This window comes from Ctenopharyngodon idella, chromosome 7, assembly GCF_019924925.1.
Source record: "Ctenopharyngodon idella isolate HZGC_01 chromosome 7, HZGC01, whole genome shotgun sequence".
In the NCBI taxonomy this organism is placed as follows: domain Eukaryota; kingdom Metazoa; phylum Chordata; class Actinopteri; order Cypriniformes; family Xenocyprididae; genus Ctenopharyngodon; species Ctenopharyngodon idella.
Genome location: NC_067226.1, coordinates 24,778,353 through 24,787,405, shown reverse-complemented (window position 1 = coordinate 24,787,405; position 9,053 = coordinate 24,778,353).

The window sequence follows — 9,053 nt, the reverse complement described above, 5'->3', positions numbered from 1 at the left end:
AAACTCTAAGTGAAATGGGCTTCACTCCGTTTTCGTATATAATAGAGCTACAGCAATTCCTAATATTTAAGCAGCAGCAACATGCTAAAACAAATGACCATATTAGCGAATATCAACAGCATAGAACGCTAGCAGAAGTTATGTTTCGCAATCGAGTAACATAGTTCAATTATCTGCTAACCACGGATCGATTACTCTTGATAAAAATGCACATATATTCACTTAGCATACTAAGTACATGAGCAGCTACATACTCTATTTGGGAAATATACAATACTCATAACTACGTGACGAACGGAGAGTTACGCTCATGTCGGATACAATTTCAGTATCAGATTTCACTGCTGACATTCAGAAAGGTCTTCATTCAACTCACCTAAAGCGTGCAAGGTAGTTTCAGTACTTTCAACGAAGCAAGTAACGTTACCGGTTGACGCCATAATTAGGCCTTTTACCTGGCAAAGCTTATGGGTCGCGTGGAGGGTTAGTTTTACATGTGCAAATAGCAGCATAAAGCAGCTCTTTTTATCTTTTTTATTTTATAAAATAGCATATTATGTTTGGTGTTCATTTGTAAACGATACATATTTTACATTTTTGAATGTTAAAATGACACACAACTTATCTGTTTTTTTCTCTCAAAAACACAATTTTGAATGATATGTATAGCATATTACTTTACTTTAAAAATTACTTAAATTGTTTACCACAGGTATTAATTGGTCAAAAATCTTACTGTCGTTTAATTATGGTCATCCCTAATATGAACTCATTTTTTTTTTAAAACTGGCACTTTAATTGAACCAACTGAAGATTTTCAATGAAATAATCAACATAAAACTGAGTTTTGATCCTAAATAAAGGCAAGGTTATAAAGGTTGTAAAGGCAACCAAACAGGTGTTGCACTTTACCATCTAACAGGGGACCAGTGTCCTTTTGTGTTGTGAAATCACTATAACAGCACATGCTGCTGCTTCTGAACTTTACCATGTACACTTTAACTTGTGTGGAATTGGGCATGAAATGATGAATAAAAAATGGTAACCTGAAATGGTAAATTAACTTATTTTGTTCAAGTCAAAAATATTTAACATCAATAAACCAACCATGGTCAATAAACCAATGTACATACATCAGTATATACCAACAAAACAAAGTTTTATGGGTTAAATCAAGCAGAAATAGCACTTTAAGGTAACAATTGCAGGTCATCACTTTATATAATGAATAGTCATTCTGTTAAACAAATTGTTAGAGTCCCCTGTTAGATGGTAAAGTGTGACAACTGTTTGATTGCTTTGTCATTTCTTGCCATCACAAACACACTGTAAAGATTTTGGAGGTCAGATCTCAAAATTTTATGTTGACTTGCTGCATTGCTACAAAATTGTCAGTTGGCTTAATTAACTTTGAGTTTCAGGTCAACTTTGAAATTTTAATTTAAGTTGAGCCAACTGTTTAATATTTAGATGCAATAATCAACATAAAACTTTTAATTTTGATCTTCAATGTATTGTCTTGTTTTATGACAATTTAGATAAACTAAATATCAGATTATCACTGAGAACATGAGTACATTATCAATGATGTTCAACAACATCTAATTGTTTTGATAGTATTTTGATAGATCATTTTTTAGATTCTGAAAATATTTCAATATGATGTTACTGTAGAAATATAGCAAATTGATGTCTTATTTAATGTAATATTATGTTCAGTTTTGAACTTAAGTTGAACACTTTTGAAAAGAGCATGTAAAATTGGCCTGTACTTATAGACAGGGCATAAAATTAATACTTGCCAACCGCTAAATGTGAGTAAAAAATTGTGTTGGCGAGCGTATAAAACGGTGTCACGCCAGTTGGCTGGTAACATTTTTATAAATTCTAACAAACCATGAACGTGAACAAACATAAACAACGATTGGGACAGTTGACGGGCAAGCGCTGCATCATCAAGAGAGTTTAAGCCTTGACAATTTAAATATTCAAGTGCAAGAAGGCACAAAAGGGAGCTCATTTCGTGTGCTGTGAGGAAAGTTTTGTGTGCGCAAACAAGCGCATGCCCAAAAATCAGCATCTCTTGACAGCGCACAAATACTAAACTGAGCTGTCTTTCATGACATTTTACTCTTAAGTGGACAAATTAATTAAAAAATGTCAAAAAATAGCGAGTATCCCAGTAAACATAGTTGGTTAGGTCTTACTATACAGTGTCAGTATATTAGATCCATGCATTGTCTGCGTTTTTAATGTTAATCGAACAACAAAGGCCAAAGAAAATTATCCCTCACTTCTGTTGACTGAATAACTTTTGTAACTTTAATAAGGATTCATCAATAAGGATGTTTAATTTACAGCGAAGGCTATGCAGTGTTATATTACATTTCCTTACTTTATTTAATTTCTGTATCTGAAAACTACTGTTAGACCTACCTGAAAAACCTGAAAAGCACGGTTCATTTTATTTGTATCATTTGGATAATATCATTTGTATTTATTTGTGCTTTTGCTTGTTATTTGATTATTTGTTATTTTATTACTGACTGTTTATTTGTCTTTAATAATGTTTTACATTTATATTAGTTAGGCTAGTGGTTTTAGATGTGGTCTTGAAATTGGAATAGAGAATTGTGAATCTTCACTAGTATCTAAAATGTTGGTGTCATTTTCATGGCCAGTAAAAACTATGTATGGCTGGAAAATTTTCTTAAGTCACTGGCCATAGGCAGATGTGGCAAAAGTTAGTTTTAGGCCCTGTATATAGTTTTGGCAGTGGTTGTGTCTAAGTGAAAGATGTATTCACATAGTTTAAAAGATTGAACACATTATTATGACATTGAATAAGACAGAAATTTGCAACATTTCTACAGTAATACCATATTGAAATATATTCCAAATCTAAAAAATAAAATACTATCAAAACAATTAGATGTAGCTGAATATAGTGTTGTCAAAAGTACCGGTACTTCGGTACCAAGTCGGTACTGAAATTTTGAAAATGTGACGATACCAGCATTTCTGTAGTACCGGTAGTACCGAGAATCCGGGTATATTCGGTACCCACTGATAGGGCTGTGCCAGTATTTACTTGAATATGACACGAGTGAAGCACAAAGCTTTGTTTACAAAAGAAATAATAGAGCAATTAAATGTGACATCGCAGCCATGGAAACATTTTGGTTCATGCCGAATGAGAGAGGTAGGCCTACGTGAGTCCATAAATTTAAGCTTTGTATTCTGTTTTGCGAATCACGATCTGGTCACCCGATTAGCAGAGAATTTAACAATATTCCATTAGTTATTCCACTGAACATGAAATCTCTGTTTCTTTTCCCAAATCTTCACTCACGCAGGGGACTATAACGTTTCTTCCTTTCGTTCGCTTTTAGGCCTTTTATAGGCTATTCGCATTCTTTACTGTGGTAAAGTAGAAAAAACACTGTAGGACAGGAACCTTTTTGCTTGCACGTCAGCTTCTATTTAACACAGTTTGTGCTTGTTATTAGACTTGATAAGGCACGTCAAGTTTATTTATATAGCACGTTTCACACACGCTGGTAATTTTTACTTTCCCTGGCAGCGCTAAATCAAGCCTGAATGTGTGAAGATAAAACTCGCTCTTCAGACCTTTTACAACAAGTGTTAGTTCCTTGTAACATCAGGAGATAACATGAAGATATTATTAAAGCGAAATGGTCTCTTTCCTGCTCGTGTCCCACATCCCTCTCTAAGAGAAGAGCAGTAGGCTACATGACGCATCTTTGTGTAGAAATAAAAAATGAATGTTTTTTTTTTTAAATAATATTTAACTTTATTATTTAGGTTACCATTATTTTCCGATATTCATAGTTTTACAGCCTGTAGTGTGTCGTTTCATTCAAGGAATAGCTAAAATAAACACACACGTCTGTTACAAAATGGATGTTTGAGCATTTTTTTTTTTTTTTTATATTTCAAAGTTTATTTCACTGAGGTATATATACACACACAAACATACACACATGCTCCAAATATTTATATGTATGATTACCATATTTAATATGTTTTTAAAATAGGCTATATAAAATAGTAAAATAGTTCCAACAGATTGTGCTGTGGTACCGAAATCCGTAAAATTTTTATGGTATTGGTACCGACTACTGGAATTTTGGTACCGTGACAACACTAGCTGAACACCTACACAGGTATTCATCTTTCAGTTTCACTACCATCAATACACAAGGGGAAACTTGGGAGGAAAAATTGTACTGTAACGCAAACATGGACCATGTAACAAATTGCAGTGAATTCTGAACAGCAGAAAACAGCAAAAAAAAAAATTGTATAATGCCTGTCGATAGTGTTTTTAAGTCTGTGTTTTATGAGTGACAAAGTGTGTTTGTTGGGTGAAACCTTTGCTAGTGTTCTGGAAGAATGACTTGATTTGAGAAATGAATTATGTGTTTTGGTAGTTTTAGTGCATTTTGAATATGAAATTAACAGCTGTGAAGCTAAAAAGTTGGTTTAGTGAACTGGATGAATAAGACACTACAAATTCTGTAGTGTTACAGTGCTGCACAAATGGCAGCAAGGTTTCTTATTGAAATAGCAGACATGATAGCAACCCCCACTGGCAATTTACATTTCAATACAGGAAGGCTTCAAAAAGGCCAGTTTATCACAGGTGAGGTACAGACAAACGAGCTCCCTAACTACCATTACTGTTACCAATGTCTAAGAATCTGTGGAACTTCTCAAATAAACAAGATGCTGGGATTTACCCAAATTAAATTAAAACAGTTTTTATCACTGCTAGGAGACATTTTTCAATATTTAGAATTGAGTGAAGAGTTTTGAAAAATTACCATACCAACTTTTAGCTTCACAACAGTTTAATTTCACATTCAAAATGCACTAAAACTAATAAAATACTTAATTCATGTCTTAACTCAAGTCATTCTTCACAAGACTAGAAAAAGGTTTCCCACAACAAACACACTTTGTCACTTTGTCAAAAAACAGGAACATTATACAATGTTTTCTTTTGTAAAATTTCTTTACAAAACAAGAATGACACTGTTTACTGTTTATAATTCACTGCAGTTTATGTTACATGACAAATAACTTTTTGTCATGTAACATACAATTAATTTCTCACTTAGACACAAACATCACCAAAGCTTTATGTTCTATATAGGCCAATTTACACATGCTTACATACTCTTTACAAAACTGTTCAACTTAAGTTCAAGACCTAACACAACACAAAAATGAGTAAGACTGAAATTTGCTAAATTTCTACAGTAACACTATATTAAAATATATTCTGAATCTAAAAAAAAAAAAATCAAATACAATCAAAATAATTAGATGTAAGCTGAACACCTACACAAGTGTTAGTCTTTGTTTTTTTGTCTTTGCTAGTCTTGTGAAGAATGACATGATTTGAGACATGAATTAAGTGTTTTTGGTAGTTTTTGGTAGTTTCAGTGCATTTTGAATGTGAAATTAACTGCTGTGAAGCTGAAAGTTGGTTAGGTCATTTTTCAAAGCTCTTCACTCAGTTCTCCTAAATATTGAGAAATGCGTCTTAGCGGTGATAAAAAAAAAAAAAAAAAAAAATTAATTTAATTTGGGTAAATCCCAGCATCTTCTCTAGTTTATTTGAGAAGGCCCACAGATTCTTAGACATTGGTAACAGTATTGGTAGTTAGTAAGCTCTTTTGGCCTGTACCTCACCTGTGATAAACTGGCCTCTGAAGGCTCTCAGGATGATGGTGTATGTAGGCTGGTTCAGTGATGTTAAATAATATTTTTGACTTGAACAAAATTAGTTCATTTAGATGTTACCATTTTTGCGGTGTTAGATGTCACCATTCCATGCCCAATTCCACAGTTAAAGTGTACATGCTAAAGTTAAGCAGCAGCAGCATGTGCATGTTATAGTTATTTCACTACACAAAAGGACACTCGTAGGTTGCCTTTACATTTAGCAATATTTTGTATTCTGTATATCTCTGAATGTAGCGGCAATGTATGAAGTTCAGCGCGTGATTTACTGACGAAGCACAAATTAAAGAACAATCTGCCAAGAGAAGCGCAAATTAGCGTCTGGTTTAAGACTTTTGCATCTAAAAGTTAAACTCCTACAAATGAAATAAGGTCAGCCGCAAAATAAGGACCATAAACTAGTGATTTTGACTAAATTTGCCCCTAACAGAAAGGCTTGTAATAGAAGTCAAATGGTGTAACCGGTTACACCATTTGACATTTCAATTTAAAATCAAATTTGACAGGTATTATCATGGACACCTATGTAAGCACATGGCCTTGGTGGAAATATTTCAAATGTAATTTTTAAAGTTAATACACATTTTTATAATAGTGATGAATTATCAATGTATTCATGGGGTCATACCATTTGACATGTATACCTAAGAATACCTGACCATACCCTAAAAATGTCAAATTATCTCATATTTTAAAGACAGTTACTAACTTTTGCATGCAGCAGTTAGTCTCACCAGGGGTCCTTCTCTGTGATATAATTTCCTAGGCCAACAACACCAAAGCAAAATAAAATAAATAATAATAATAAAATAAAATAACAAAAAATATGAAAATAAAAATTAATTAATTCTGCCTTTCACGATAGTAAGGGGGTCTTAAACTGATCTGTGGTTACTTACATTCCTTATGTCCTTGAGAAGTCTTCCAAGTACACCATGTTTATGTCTTCTGGCTAACCAGTAAGTCCACTCAATGAAGCAGAGCTGTTTTTTTTAAGGCCTTCTCAGATCAATTTCCCTGCATACGCCAAATTTCCCTCTTATATGTCTGCCACGCTCTCTCAATGTTTTGAGTGTGTAGTCCTGTTTGAGGATCTACATAATTCTGGCTGTGGTTGACTCTCACATGCTTGTAGCCCTCCTGAGAAAGGCTGGTGTATGCTCTCCACTCATCACTCACTACAAGACTTTCTCTTTTTACGTGTTTTTTGATGATTGGAACAAGGGTTTCCTTGTTTCTTTTTTTCACAAGGCGAAGAATTGGACATCTGCTTGCAGCTTTGATTTCAAGTATACCAAAAACCCATGTTCGCTTTTTCTTCCAGGTGTTACCAAAGCGTCCTCTTGCATACTACAAAAAAAAGTATGAACAGTGTTAGAAAATAATAAAAAAAATAATCTCTTGACCATGTAAAAGTATATTACTAGTTAGGAGTAATTACATGATAATACTTTTTCCGTCCAAAACTTTTTAAAATTCCATATAATACAATAAATATGCTTACAATATAAGAAAATAAGAAAAAGTAAACCAAATTTGTATTAACTGATTGACAGCTTTGGGGAAAGTGATGTCCACCCTCACTACTTATATCTATCCTAAACTACGATGCACATATTGATGTCAGCTCTTTCTGGTTCTACAATATGTAACACATTTCATCAAGTGCATTGCATTTAGATTACATTACCTTGCGTTTATGGCAGAACTTGCTCTCATCAATGTGAGAACTATGACAACTATGACATTAACTCCACCAACTTTTTGCCTCTTTTTCTTTCTGTGCTTTTCCAGGCTTTTTACACAAATTCTTCTGAGTTTCTTTGACATCATAGAAAGTGTTGCTGTGCTCTTTGCAATGCCATCTTGAGCATGTCTACTTGCCATAGATGTAAAACCTGTTCGAATCTACAAAGGATCAACATTAACAAAAATGATGACCATTAAATAAAAACAGTATATTTTCACATAAAGAAATCATAATAGCAAAGCATATTAATAATAAACAAAGCATCATTTGTATATTTTATTTTGGACACTAGTTTTTTGACTCTTGACATTACTGCTGAAATTCAACCATAGCTAACTAAAAAGTACAGTATAGTACAGTAACTAGAATTGATGCTCATTGCAACACAGTGCCACATCAAAGTCACCATCATCTTCTGTGAGAAGCCAAAATCTTTGAAAAAGAAATTCACATACTTAAAATTATGGTCAAAATATATTTATATGTTTATTATAACAAGCAAAATATCAAAACATGGTGACATATTACAGGACATGCTTTTGCAATAGAATATGCTATGCTATTGACCACAATATATTTTTTAATCCATGCCAACATAAACTATGTTAACGTGTGCTGTAGTGCAATTGTGTTTTATGCACTCAAGCACTGCACACGTAGTGTAAAATGCAAAATATTGCACTTACGTAATAAACTTGCATTGCTTACCTATGTATGTACTTCATCCATGTGAATAAACTGCAGTGTGATTGTGAGAAGAGTGACTTTGACCTAACACTTCTTTTCAACCGTCCACATCTTTTACGTCGACACTCCCTGGGATTTTTTAAAACATGAAATTGTATGATAAACACAGAAATGTTTTAACATGTTTTTTCAACACACACACACACACACATTGTTGTGACGGGCAGCCCAGAGAGAAACTATAAGAACCGAATTACACCGAATTAAATACCACATATTTGATACACTTTAATGCAAAATAGCAATGGTAATCATAGAAAAATGCCAACATAGCAATGGTTATTAGGGAAAAAATGGATATAGATATATATATATATATATATACTTAATGTTGGGCTTCTAATTATAAACAAACACGAAATACACAGACACTCTTATTTTGAAATATCTGTTTTTACTACTTCCAGTCGCTCCTTCAAACAATTGGATCAAAATGTATTCTTGTAATAATAAGGAGAAAATCATATCTACAAGGTTGTGTTTATTGCAAAACAAAATATGGAACCATAGTTTACAAGAATTTATTCTTACCAGATGACATAATCCTTGGTCTGGGAGGCAACCATGTTCATTTTATGCCCGCAGTTCTTGCATTTAATTTTGCGTTTCAGCAAGCCAATCATTTGCAAACATTTTATCAATTTTAAACATGATTTTTTAATTTCTCTAGAATAAACCTTTGTCAAAAGTTTTCTTTCCAGTGAATTCATAAAGCCGCCAGATCGAGCTAGTAGGCTAACTGTTTGTCAATTTAACGACCAACACAACCCAAAAATTAAAAACT